Raw genomic sequence first — 14,960 nt, forward strand, 5'->3', positions numbered from 1 at the left:
TCTTCACTACTACAATGAAGATATCCTTTGTCAAAATATTTATCTGCCACATGTCTAAACAGCTCTTTGCACAATGCAGAATGTTAATACTTAAAACTTGACATATTTCTTGCCAGGTTTGCACTGCTAAAAATTCAAAATTCATTTTTAATACCATCACAGCCATGGTAGTTGTCACGGTTGATTCCTTGTGTCTGGAGGTCTCCTGGCAGTGAAGATTCCACATTGACAATTGTATCAGTGGTATACAAGGAATCTACCGGTCCATCAAACACTGTCAAACCATCAGTTTGGTAAGTTGGAACTTGCTGTCTTTGGACTAGAACCACTTTGTCATCAGATGCCACTTTTATGGTTTGAGAACAATGCGTGTTGGTTACATTCCTATAACCATCATAACATGGTGGGGCGGGGCTCTCTTGGGTGTGTCTGGATCCATGTCTTGTTAGGTGTTGTCTCAAATCTTCAGTGCTTGTGAATTCTCCTCCACACTCCTCACACAGAGGTAGCTTGTAAGTCTTGACCAGGACTTCTCTTTCCTTCTCCAGTTTTGGAATGGAGGAAATTGAGCATGGGTTGGTATCACATTCTTCTGGAAGTGGGTATTGAAAGACATACATTGTAAAGAATTAGAAGTTACTGACACCATGCATGAAGATGTTAATCATAAAGTCCATTTACTTAGAAATGGGACACACTTTTGGGAGTGACAAGGTGAACTGTACGTGGCCATAAATGCTTTGGTTTAATACTATTAACTATACATTACAATTTTAACCCTATTCCAACAAGGGGGGCATTTGGCCACCCTCCTCGATGTTTCGCATGATTATTCCACAACATGTTATGCTCTCACCGTGACATTTTATGACCTTTCAAGTATCGCGCAACTTTTGAGACCAAATTTGTCGCTCCTGAGCATACTGTTTTGAAGCTACGCCCTTTTAAAAAAAGTCTCTCGACCCCAAAATTGCCCTAACACGTGATTTTGCGTGCAAATCCAACGTAAATTGTGTTTTTGCAATGAATTTATATACAAATAAATATTTTTACTTTCAATGGTTGATGATTTATTTTAGCTTGATTATGTTTTAAAAAGTTTCTACGACAAATTTTGACAAAAAAACAACAAAAACAAAAGAATTGAAAAATTCAATAAACAAAATACATAAAAAATAATTATGAAGCCGAACTTTTGCTTCAATATTACCGTTGAGGATATAATGAAAAGAATATGTTCATCAAAAAATAGAAGTCTTGGAGCTTTTTTTTTCTATTTTATAGGCAAATTATTATTTTTTGGCATAACTTAGCACAAATTAACTAATATAAAATACTACATAAATAAACTATAATGTGAAAAATCTAACTACAAATTTGTATGCGCTCTTGTAGATTACATTGGTCTCTACCTTCGAACAAATTTTTGCGAGGATCGCGCAATCCATGACAGAGATCTGAAGGGGGGCCAAAAAGGCCCCTTCGGTGGTTTCAAGTCCGTCAAAAAATCTGGTGGGATTAGGGTTAAATCCTAGCATCTGGAATTAGAAGTTACTGGCACCATTCATGAAGATTAAAGTACATAATTATGCAGATCACAATGCTTATACATTTTAGTATTGGAAATGTATTCCTGGGGAGTAGGTAAAAGCAGAATTGTCCCTGTGAATGGTTGGCACAATGTACACACACGTGGATGAAATAAAAACAAGTTGCTAAATTGCATTAAAAAAAGATGAAAGTTGTGAAACTCACATGAGATAAAATAGCAACTCATATTGAGATAAAATAGCGACTGCATGGAAGCGAAAATGTGCTATCGTATTCGCGATAGCGAAGGGCTTTTTTCTTTAAATCTCTAGGGTCCAGGATATTTTAGGGTCTGTCGGGATATATACAACTCTTGTATGCCAATATGAATACAATGTACATTTCTTTTTTCTTGGCCTTATATTTTCTCATACAGTGTACGTTCCTGCATTCTTATTGTTAGGCCAATAGTTTTACAAAAACTGTGTCAGTTTCACATAAATCACTTTACATGCACGATGCACAATATTGTACCTGCTTCAGTGATGTTGTCCATAAAGACCACCTTCCACTGGGATTCATATTCTGCTGCTTCATTCTCATCATCTTCTTCCTCCATCTTAATCCGTGAGACTGCCATGTCCATCTGTTGTATGCTGGAAGGGAGTCTGCAACTAAAAAAAACAAACAAAGGGACTGAATCTGTGATCACTTGAGATGAATGAGAGATTTTACTGCACAGGACATGAGACCGCATGTGACAAGCATCACAAAACCAACAAAAAGCTGCACATCCCAATTTCGTGTGAGGACTAAAAATGGTGAAAGAGGTAAACATAGTCAGTCTTGACTCTTTGACATGACTTTTTGACATGCTGAGTTATTCTATACTTTTCAATTTCCTGGGAATGTAAAACAAATGGGAGATTACATTTTTATCTGTTTTATGGAAAAAAAAAATCTGTAGAATATTCTGATTAGGTATCTTTTCATGTTTTTTTTTTTACCCTGTCCACACTTTTTAATCACTTTTGACAGAATACACTAATTATGCTATTGACAGCGTTCAAAGTTGGTGTCAGTCTTATGATAGAATATGTGACTCTGTCACTTGAAAATCAGCGATATGTCGCTATCAGCAATATGTCGCTGGCATCCAACTGAGAATAATTAGACTTTAGTTGAGGTACCAATAAAAAAAAAGAGGAAATTTTGACTTTTAGGCTGATTGGAAATCATAAAGTTTTATCTACTATGAGCAAAAATTTCAATAGGCCTACATCAATCTTACCAGAAAAGAGTGAAATATTCAATTATGTGTCAGTATTTTTGTTCGGCTGCCCAATTTTTGCTGAACAGCTTGAGCAAGGGCTACTGTATGCTCAGCAAATTTCCTAAGTTTCCCCCTAGCAACTGCTCAAAGCTGAATGGCTGGTGATGACATATTTCCCTGAAGTTGTTCATTGCCCAAGTGCAAATTTCAGACCATGATCGATATCACAACTCAAAGCATTTTATTGTTCTATTGAAGAGATACAGACTTTGGTGTAATAGTTGACGCAAACAATAATGACAGTGTGCGCCCTGTCGGGTGACTGGATATAATCCCGTAATCAGTTGTGGATCTTTCTGTTGATTTACAGGTGCATGCCCCTCCCTTGGCAAATGAAATACAAAATGCAGTGTGAGTTCTGAATGGCATGGGCTTCGTGGCTTTTGCGCTTTTACTACTCTGCCTTGTACAATGCACTGCAGACCAGCTCACATGTACTCGTAAGCAAAGCCAAAAAAAAAAATAATAATAATAAAATAAATAAATAAAAATCCATACGCCACTTCAGATGTTTTTTTAATTTCTAGAATGCTAATTGAAGACAGAATCCCTGCTTCAATCTTTCTGCATTTTATGAGTATGAAGTCATGTGCATTATGATGCTTTTTGTGAATTTTCAATGATAATGCTTTGTACAACGAAAAAAACATTACCTTTGCTATCAAAGGATTTTACAACATGTACGCAATATTTCCTCTCTCATGCGACGAACAATAATCTTGGAACAAAACGAAACCTAGAGTGTGCTTAAAAGAACAAATTTTCTCCATACATAATTACAAATTAATTCCAATGCTCACTGATTTTGATTTCAAATATCACTTGATGTAAACTTAGTAAAATGCATCTTTTAACAAAATACGTAATACATCAAATTAAAGCTTTGAGACTGGAGTGTATTACTCTTGTTACCAGAAAATTTGAAGAATCCCACTCCCACTCATTGTTGTTGCTATAGATGTAGTTTCACATCCTGTCTTTTGTTCCTTTCACTGCACAGAGCACATAAATGCTGTAACATAAGATATATTCGTGGCATGAAAATTTCCCAATTACTAAATTGGAGCTGACAGGCTTTCTTGCAGAAAAAAAAAAAAAAATCACAACTTGCAAACCAATGGCATCCAATGCATGCTGTGTCTCGATCTTTCCTGTGTATTTTAATTTCACGAATTTTGGCACTTGCCAAATCAAAATGCAAGCAAACATTTGTTTTAAAGCATAAGACTGTCCAAACACTACAGAACCTCTTTGCTCCGTATGCACTTTTTCACAGGGTGTGCCTTCTTTCCAATCAGCTAGCAAAGTCCAATTAAATTGTTTAAACTTTCCAGATTAGAATCTACACACACGTATGTACTCTTTCAGCTCAAATCAATCCTACACCAAACATTCATGTTTGGCGACTACAGTATTTGTTGGGTTTTGTAATGCAGAGTCAAATACTGTATACCTTTTTTTTTCATTCATGATACTTTACCTATCCAGTCTTTAAAGCCATATCCGCAAGTGGTTCAATAATTTATGATGAAGTTCATCTAGTTACAGATTGTTGTTATTTAAAAAAGAAAAGAAAAAAGTTTTATTTCTGGGCAAAAACTTGTCCAAACAAATGCTTCCTAATCTACGAGAGGGCAAAATTTTGTCTTTGCTCAGTACAAGTATTGACATGTCTGGTATAAACGAACAACTAAACAATGAAAATACATAGAGTGGATAAAATTGTGACCCAAATTTCTATTTGTGACACTGCACCTCAAAACAAACAAAAAAAGCCAGACATGAATTTTTTAGTTAATACCATATTCTGAAAGAGCAGACTTTAAGCTTTAAAATGATGTATAACTCAAATTAAATGGACTCTCCTAACCTATCTAAATTTTGGAAAGAAAGCACAAACTCAGGAAAAGCGTGAACTACAAAGAAAAGAGGCTCTGAAGTACAGTGTCTATTAAAGCGCTTAATCTTTACCAAACCATGCTGGCTGTGCAATGAATGGGACAAAAAACAGGAAGTAAACCACCAGAGTAACAACAATGAAGGGATTATCAGATTAAACTGAAATTAAGCATGCCTCATTAACACATTCTGTCCATAATTAATGCTAACTTTCAAAGCAGCAGCACTATCCTTTCAAAAGTTATTAGAGTTGAAAGTGAAGAGTGTGGACAAGGTTTTTCAGAAATGAAAAAGAGATTCTAAAGACACACCTAATCACACTATTCTACCAAAAATGTTCGAGATAAACAGCTAAAAAAACACACTTTCCTGCCCGTTTTATGATACCAAATTTTAGCATAATGTAAAAGAAGACCCGCTCTTTCAGAAAATTTGAAAAAGTCAAGTTCGGCTAGGTTGACCCATTTCACTTATTTTCAGTCCTCACGCAAAATCAGTGTGTGCGACTTTATGTTCATTTTGAGGTGCACGGTCACATTTCATTGTAACTGGAATTTCATTATAACTGTGTTCATTATAACGGGAGTGCACTGTTACAACCTTGAAATTTTCCACCTGATGTCCCATTCGGTGTAGAAATGCCCACAGATGTGAACTGTGCAAGTAGGCCTACACATTCTTTTTTCACTTGTTTTAGTACTTATAGGAAACCAAAACCCTGAGAGAAACATGGATTGAGTGAAAGCAGAAACATTAGTAACTTGTTAGAACACATCAGTGAAAGTTTGAGGAAAATTGGACAATCGGTGCAAAAGTTATGAATCTTTAATCTTAAAGTTTGGTGCTGGAACTGCTGGATGAGGATGTCATGTGTGGACAACAATTGTCAATACAAAAGGGAATTCCACAAAAAATCACTTTTCTACCATAATGAAAGAGCACTTGACTGACTGCTTTCAGAAAGCATGGGGAAAAATTGCTACCCTCAACATGTCAGGATCAAGTTGATGGAATACTGTATGTAATTTTCATGAACAATGAATTTTGTGGAATTTCCTACTTTTTATACCGTACTCTCTTTACGTAGTAGTCCACACATTCATGACGTCATATTCCTCTAGTAGTCTCCTCATCCAGCGCGGTTCCGTTTTTAATCCTACTGTACACCAAAACTTTAAAATAAAAATTCATAACTTTTGCCTCAATTGTCCAACTTTCCTAAAACTTTCACGGATGTGTTTTACTAATGTTGCTGCTTTCACTCAATCCACATTTCTCTTTGGGTTTTGGTTTCCTTTAATGAAAGAGCACTTGACTTGCCTCTTTTAGAAAGCAGGGGGATAATAATCTAAAGATTAAAATTACCGGTACCAGTACCTCCAACATATATGTCCTGCCCCATTAAGTCAATAATCGAGTGTAAGAAGAATAAAATCTCTTTCCAAATTCTCTTCAGATTTCATTCTTTATCATCTGTACATGTAGACCCATGTGCATTTGCAGATTTCCTTGGTCAGACAGTGGCAGAAAGCAAAGAGGAACTGTAAGTGTAATACAGCTAGAGCCTAATCGTTGCATTAGACCTAGACAATAGACTAGATCACAGTGGTGTAATGTGATAAGCAGAGTCCCTCCAAGGAAGTGTATTGGTACCACACCAGTATGAAAGAGAGAAGAATGACCCATTTTATCAGGGCAGTTAAAAAATGTGGATAACCGGTTAACTGTAGTGTTGGTGTTGGTACCATAGTCGCTCCGTCAATGACAATGTCAATGACCTTCCTGAGGTGCTAAAACACTAACACTATATAAACAGTAACAGCAGTACACAGTAGAGTCTTTTACAGCACAAATTTAGGCAGATGTCATTCACAAAGGTAAATTCTCCTAACGTTAGATGCCTCCCACCCAGAACGAAAACAAGCACTAACGGGCAGCCGAACTAACGTTAGTTCTAGTACTGAAGTAGAAGTACAAGCTGACCTGGACTCCCTTTTGGAATGATCCTCAATTTGGCAACTAAGATTCAATGAAAATTTACTCACTAACTTTATTTCACGTAGGTGGGACTAGCATTACGTTGCTAGCGATTTTTGTGCGCACTTTACAGCCGCCTGTCGTGATCAAGTTTATGCGATGATGCCACTTCGTTTCCTTCCAAATTAAGCTCCTGGTGGACAGTAGTTGTAAAAAAAAAAGAAAGATGGGCTGATTCTGATGTTAACCCAAATTCTAATTCTAATTGCTAGTGAAATGTAACTCCGAAGTTCTACATGTATCCGGAGACAAAGCTACAATACAATGTAAGCCTAATGCGATGTATGGATCACAGAACTGTGTGTGGTATTAGTGTGTATATTATGTACTGCAACCATGCATGCGTGCTGCGTGCACGCATTTGCACTAGCGAAACTATGGCTGGCCATCGCCGCCATTAATACAATATGTACCATCTAGGGCTCACACGGGTAAATAATTCCCCATAGAGACGTGTGTTAAAATTCAAATTAAAAAAAAAAAAATTGTAAAATAGCAGGGAGAAATGAGGTGTTTCATCTTCTCTAACCTAGATAAGTGAGATATATCCTTTCATCCATCACACTTCCAGGGTGGGTTCTTCTGCTCTAATTCTGTCCAATGGTCCGCAAAGCCCGACTACGAGTTCTTGTCACTAAAAAAAAAAATCATATTCCGTACACGTACCCAATGAAATAGTCCCCTCAAATTTCACAAGAGAAGCTTTCATCTTTCAACCAAAAATGCAGTTTGTCGAGGAATTCATAATTTCAAAGTTTGAGCTTCTTTAGCTCAAACTTTGTGGGATTGCAGATTTGAAAATGGCATTTAAATGCATTTCAGGATTAGACAGAAACGGTACTGAACGACAAAACGAGATCCTAACTACATCTTTTCCCCTGTATATGCTCCCTAAAAAGGGGAAAAAAGAAAGGGAGACAGTGGTTCCTAGTGATACGGTACTGATATTATCATCACTATACGCCCTCTATCAGTCTGTTGCTTTCAATGGCGCAATGGTGCCCGTATTTCGCCCACAGAACTCGTTGAACGTAGGGCCTACTACACGAGATCGCGGGAGGAAGCCTTCTTAGTGCTAGCTTCTAGGGCCTATTTGTACGTTCTTATACGCTCAAAACAACCCACGTAGGGCCCCTACGCTTATTGACAAATCAGTGAGCTCAATTAAGCACGCATGTACGCTACTAAGCACACATCGTACTTACGTTTCGCTCTATGCAATACGTACAGTTGTATGCTAGCTATTCTTGCTTACGTACGAATGTGCATTTTTCTGTATGACTGTCCCATCAGAATTCTCGTTACAGTCAAATATATACGTAATCCAGAAGAAGTTTTCCAAAGTCTGTGGCGCGCAGTCTAACACTATCTGGACATCTCTGCCACACGACCGCTCGTCACTGGGGGCACTCTGGACAACTCACAAGACAAGATGTTGTGGGACCAACTTTATTTAGGGTTCAATTCTTCCAAGTTACAAAATGTGTAGGCCTATAATTACTATATTGAAGCAGATTTTAAGGGCATTTTTCTCTTTTCACACCGAATTGGCGATGTATATCACGAAATAATTTGTAGGGGGTCATGAGTGTCTGCGGGCCCGTTCTCCTGATTTGTAACTGATGTAGGACTTGTTCTTAAGTTAGATCATTTTCATTACAAGATTTTTACAATCATTTTGTTGGTGCACATTTTAATTTTATTTCATTTTTTTCTTTTTCATGCCGAATTCACAGTGTGTCCTATGATACTTCACGGCAGGGGGGGGGGGGGGGTACTGGAGAGTCTGCTGGCCCGTTATCTCATGATTTATAACATGATACGACAATTGACCTTTCGTAGAAAAAAAAAGAAGAAAAAAAAAACCTCTGAAAATAATTAAAGTCACATTGCTTTACGATATGTTGTGTTAAATGAGCCTTTAAATGAGCCTTTATTTTAAAAGCAGAAATAAGGTTTTCTCCTTTTTTTATTTTGAGGGAGTGCGGATGGGGGATGGCACCTCAGTGTAACCTACGGATAAAGGCTCGGTGCGATTATTCAAATATAATTGTTTTCATTTTCACCTTTTTTCAGTATTAGACTATTATCATGATACTTATCATTATCATCACGGGGGGGGGGGGGTGGGCGGGGTGAAGGGGGTCATACTCCTGTCATCCTCCCCTCAATCTGATATTGCTATATATATACACTTAAAGATGGGTTTACTGCGAATCAACAGTACGTGGTAATAAATAGATGGCTATACCACTAATTCTCTAGGTGGCCCGGAAATGGAATCACTGTACAGTGCACTCTCGTTATAACCAAATGATAGGGACTGGTAGATTTCTTTCGTTATAACGAAATTTCGTTATAACCGAAAAATATAACGAAAACAAGGAAGCACACGCATAAATCATAATTCTGTTTGTTGAGTACGGGTACTCGTCATACACTGAAAAGCTATGTGAACATTAAAACAAATGGTTATTCAATTTCAGTCTATTGTCTTACAATAACGCAAGTTCCCCTCGGAAACTGTGCGTGACACACCAAACGAACACACAGGTGATGTGACGAGTTCGCAGAGACGCTATGCTTGCTCGGCCAATACGTATTTTCGAATGTGATCCTCATTTCGTTATTATGGAGCACATTTCCTTTGGTTATCTTTGTCAGTGGCGATAATTTTTTGACCAGAAGTTGTTTTGTTATAATGAGTTTCGTTATATAACCGTGTTCGTTGTAACAGGAGTGCACAATAGACAATTTTCCCCCATCCCCCCAAAAAGAAACTGTTTCACAAGTGAACAATCAGGGGCTTTCCCTCCCTTTATATCCATCTAATACTCGAGATCTAAGGCCTTTTGTAAAATGAGTTGCAATGATCATTTCATCACTAATAAACATCGTACTAAAAAGTCAGAATAGGCCCATTACCTTTATTGTCAGATGATTTTTTTTTTCATGAAGACAATTTTCTGTCATTTTTAGTTCAATTCAATGGTGCGGACGGAAGTGTACACTGTCTTTGATACAGTGTGTTGGTGAAGCTCCTGTCTCCCTTTGAATGCTTTGACAAAAGACATTTTTAGATAGACGCAAGCAAAATGCTTTGTCCATATTTCGCAAAGCACAGATTTGTGATGCAAGTGATGCTCAGGATTTGAATTCAATATCTACACTCAGCAAAAAAAAAGTGAACACTTTTTCCAGTTGATATTTTTCATAGAAGATTTTGATATAAATCAATGTGTCATATACCATATTAAAGATTATTTAATCGGCTATCAACTTGGTAGGACTATACCAAGGGAAACTTTACGCATGAGTGAACACATTTGTTTTTGTCCTCCAAGGCAGAAAAAGTAAAAAAAAAAATGCAGAATTGGATATATTGAAATTCATTTGCAAATGCCCTCTAAGGTAGCAGTGATAACATAAGACCAGTTTAACGCAATGAGAGACACGAATGAAACAGCAGGAATCAGTTTCCATTCCCTTGTTTTCCTTTAAATTCAAAACAAAAAGATAGTGGGGAAACTGAAGGTGGAACATATGCATTTTCCATCAATTCAAACTGTAAATTACATGAAGAGTAAGCCTTAAAGGTAATAAAATCGACAGAATTTCTTCATTTTACCTTTTAATTAAATAATTTAGGAATGCATGAGAGAAATTAAAAAAACAACATTATTTAAAATTTTCTCAATTTGGCAAAAAAAGCTTCAATTTAACTTTCTTTGTTAAATATCATTTTTTTCTCTCTTATGTCTTTTGACTGCGGGAATTGACAGAAGATTTTTCATTTTCCTCTATTATTGTTTGCCTTTCTTTATCTTTGAAAGGTTACAGAGACAGTAAAGAGATCAAGGGTTGATTTGTGCAAATCTAATTTGCATTTCTATTGTGTTAAATTTGTTTTTTGTTCTCATTATTATAATTATGGAATAGCAAATACGCTTGAATATTAACTTGTCCATTTTGCAATTTTACTCTTGTGCCTTGGAAGAGAAAAATGAATGTGGTCACTCATGCGTAAAGTTTACTTTTCATTAACCTACTAGGTTGATAGCTAATTAAATTATCTTTAACATGGTATATAAAACACTATTTTAGCCAGGTAGTCTGAGAAAGATGAACTTGAAAAAGTGTTTTACTTTCTTCTTTTTTTCTGTGTATAATCCACAGCACTATACATACCTTTAATAGCATTATCAACATCTGATATCTATATGTGACCCTACATCACAAAACCAACAAAAAGTCGCCAAACATAGATTTTTAGTTAAGGGCAGACTCTGAAAGAGCAGAATCTAAGCTTTAAAATGATGTATAGATCAACTGAAATGGACGTTCCTAACTTATCTGAATATTGGAAAGAAAGCACACACTTTGGAAAAGTGTGAACAGAGAAAAAAAGGCTCTGCAGTATACAGGGTCTATCTGTCTATTCAAGCGCTAGCTTAATCTTTACCGAACCGTGCTAACTGTGCGATGAATGGGACAAAAACAAACAAACAAACAAACAAAAAAAATCAGGATGTAAACCACTGGAGCAACAACAAGGAAGGGATTAGCATGATCTATTAACATATTATGTCAATGATTAATGCCAACTTTCAAAGCAGTAGCATTATCCCTTCAAAAGTTATCAGACTTGAAAATGAAGAGTGTGCAAAGGATTATCAAGAAATAAAAAGGGGCCTTTACGCTATACCTGATCTCACTACTCTACAAAAAAGGTTGTACAAAAACTGCTCAAAATGCACTTTCCCGTTCATTTTATGATCCCAAACTTAAGCATAATGTAGAAGAAGGGTAGCTCTTTCAGAAAATATGAAAAACTTTATATTGACTTGGCTGACCCGTTTCACCTTTTTTGAGTCCTCACGTAAAATCAAGGGGTGCGACTTTTTGTTCGTTTTGTGGTGCACGGTCACATATCATACGTGACATCAAGTATTAGTAACTATACCTAGTTGTCATTGTTTCTAATATCATCATTGTTATAGTTATTGTGATCATCATTATTATTGTTGCTATCACTGTCACTTTTACCGTTAGCTTACTGCTCTAATTCCTATCCTTCTTATCATCACAATAAATTGTAAATACAGGCACTCGTTATCACGATGACCAGTTTAGGATTCAATGGGGTGCAACGCGTTTCCATCAGATGTTTTCTACAATAATGTCAGCTGGCTCTCCGTAAAGACAGGTGGAAAAAGACACGCTATTATAATGATGAGTAATGCACTTGCAATTTTCGTCATTGTGAGCATGCTCAGTATGGGTGTAAAGGGTTTATAGTGACCTCGTCTACAGCCACTCTGTCTATCTTCCAATTGGTCTACTGGCAAAGCGTCTATCACCGATTCGTCTAATACCCATTTGGTCTACAACTTGTTTCGTCTAGTACACATATTGTCTAATAGTCACTTTGCCCACTACCCATACTGTCTAATACCCAACTCGTCTAAGGAGCATCTCGTCTACTGAACAGTTGATCTAATAGCCAAGTCGTCTATAGGCCTACTCACAATGTCTACTTGTCATGTCGTCTAATATCCATTTCGCCTACTGCCACTTTGTCTACTCCCACCTCGTCTACACGTCATCTCGTCTACATTCACTTTGTCTAGTTATCATATCGTCCAACCCTTAGTTCGTCTATACCCCCACATGGTCGTTACCCATCTGGTCTACACCCAATTGGTCTACTCCTAACTGGTCTACACCCAACTGGTCTACTCCCAACTGGTCTACTCCCGTCTGGTCTACTCCCAACTCGTCTACTCCCAACTCGTCTATACCCAATATTGGTCTACTCCCAACTGGTATACTCTCAACCAGGATACCCAAACTGATCATTCCCATCTGGTCATGCTAATAATGAATATACCACTTTGTCTAGTGTCCAGTCCGTCTCACTGTCACGAACTACTCATAATCCTGCCCTGGTACAAAAATCAATGATAGTTTATTCTTTAAAGTTGTGAATTATTCCGCACATGCTGAATATAAAGACATATTAATGGTGAGACACGACTATCCAGTCAACATCCTGGCCGTAAAATAACTAAATGATAATAAACTAGCTCAGTTACAATCCTCCATCACAAACGAATTGTCAGTCATACGGAATAAAGATTCCAGAATACTGATAATGTACGTCTAATGTGTACCTTTTCATTTTTACCATACTTATGATTGTGTATCAAAGGTGAATGGATGGAGTGTTGAAGTTTGGACATGTTTTATAAATGCTGCATGATTGCTTCTGATATAAATTACACATCCAGCACAAATGTTACACAGCAAGTTTTTTCAAACTGTGACATTTTTTTTTTCATAAAAAAGTAGTAAAATTGTCATAATTAGAGCAAAAAAATTAAACCAAATGGGGCACCAAGAGTGTTCAAACTATTTCAGTGGGAAAGGAAACTGGACGAAGTAGACTTAAGTAAGGAGTTTGGAGTAGACAAAAAACAACAACTATAATAACAATAACAAGTAGACCAGTTGGGAGTAGACCAGGTGGGTGTAGACGAGTTGGGAGTAGACCAGTTGGGAGTAGACCAGTTGGGTGTAGACGAGTTGGGAGTAGACCAGTTGGGCGTAGACCAGATGGGTGTAGACGAGTTGGGAGTAGACCAGTTGGGAGTAGACTAACTGGTTATTAGACTAATTGAGTATAAGACAAGGTGTAGACCAATTAGCTATTAGACAAAATGAGCTGTAGACTACTTCATTCATAGACCTAATGATTAATAGACGAAATAGTCAATAGACATAATGGGTGTTAGACGAAATGTGACTTAGACAAATTGGACATTAGATAAAATGGCTAGTAGACGAAATGACAATTAGACTAATTGGCATTTAGACAAAATGGTTGGTAGACGAGTTGGTAGTAGACGAAGCGAGTTTAGACGAGATGTCATTAGACTAGGTGAACAGTGGACAGTGTGGTTGTAGACGAGGTGCCAGTTTACCGTGTAGAGTACCTAACTTTGCAACTGCACCTTTCACATTAATAAAAGAAATCAAGTAACAAGAAAAAGTCCGAGATGCATACATGAACAAGTGCTCTAATTTTTTGTTTTTCTGTGACCATCATGTGGCAACTTAATGAGATTGCACAAATATAGAGATTTGTTTTGATTAACAATCATACAAACTCGTCAGATCGAAATAGTGCCCAATTCTGGGTTATCATACATTAATATTTCACAGGGGCGGATCTAGCTTTTTATAAAGGGTGTGGTTGGGGGCGGTATGCGAGGGAGAGTAGTGACCGAGCCTGAGTGAGCGGAGCGAGCGAGGGGGGGGGGGGGGGGGGGAGGGGGAGGGGAGGGGTTTTTTTTTGGGGGGGGGGGTGTCCCCCCTCCCACAGTAGGGAGAATTTTTAAAAATCCGTGTGTGAAAATGGCATTTTCTTGCATCTAAAACACCACTATTTTTGGTATAGAGGTCATTGCCAAATTAGAAATAATAACAATAACAATAATAATAATAATAATAATAATAAATAAAATAAATACATAAATAGAAAAATAAAATTACAAGTTAAAAAAAAAGGATAAGATGAAAAAAAAAATGGTCCCTGGATTTTTTTTTTTTTTTGGAGGGGGGGGGGGTTTGCAACCCCACCACCCCCCCCCCCCCCCCGATCCGCTTCTGTTTTATAATTACGGTTAGCGCTATCTTGAGATCAAAATTGTACACTAGGGCAATTACCTGTGTATTAGATTACTTTTTCTGCTGTGATGTAAATATGGTCCATACAGTGTTGCAACAAAAAGTGTATGGACTTTTCGGTAAAATGCACATCGTTACGTTGTGCTATAAAAGAACATTTTCTTGTTTTACTTGAAATGTTCTCCTCACTTGCTTGGACACTTCTGCAAACCATTTTAGTCACTTGGTAAGTAGGAAAGGGGGTAATGTAAATGTTGTCTTACCTGTGAAAAATGTTAATGTTCAGAAATTAATGAATATAATCTTGAAGTGTATAATTGATATAATTATACTGAGTATAATTTTTTTTTGGTATTTCCTCATCACTGCCATACACTCTTCTGCTGTTACCCCTCTTTTCTCATACCTGTACCTCTCTCTCTTTCTCCATCTTTTGCATTCATACATGCAGTTATTGCACACACACATGCAC

The 14,960-nt window shown here is 37.1% G+C and overlaps 1 long non-coding RNA gene across 1 annotated transcript; it reads right to left on the reverse strand.

Moving 5' to 3' along the window:
- Positions 1–265: 265 nt before the first annotated feature.
- On the reverse strand, positions 266–7,203 carry LOC139731236 (uncharacterized). The gene is made up of 3 exons (XR_011710957.1): positions 6,808–7,203; positions 2,065–2,204; positions 266–592 (listed from the first exon to the last, which is right to left on the reverse strand). It is a non-coding gene; the product is annotated as an uncharacterized lncRNA (long non-coding RNA).
- Between the last annotated feature and the right edge of the window lie 7,757 nt (positions 7,204–14,960).

Source organism: Diadema antillarum, unplaced genomic scaffold (genome assembly GCF_040938485.1).
Source record: "Diadema antillarum isolate AM-2024a unplaced genomic scaffold, OU_Dant_1.0 seq00000367_RagTag, whole genome shotgun sequence".
Classification (NCBI taxonomy): Eukaryota; Metazoa; Echinodermata; class Echinoidea; order Diadematoida; family Diadematidae; genus Diadema; species Diadema antillarum.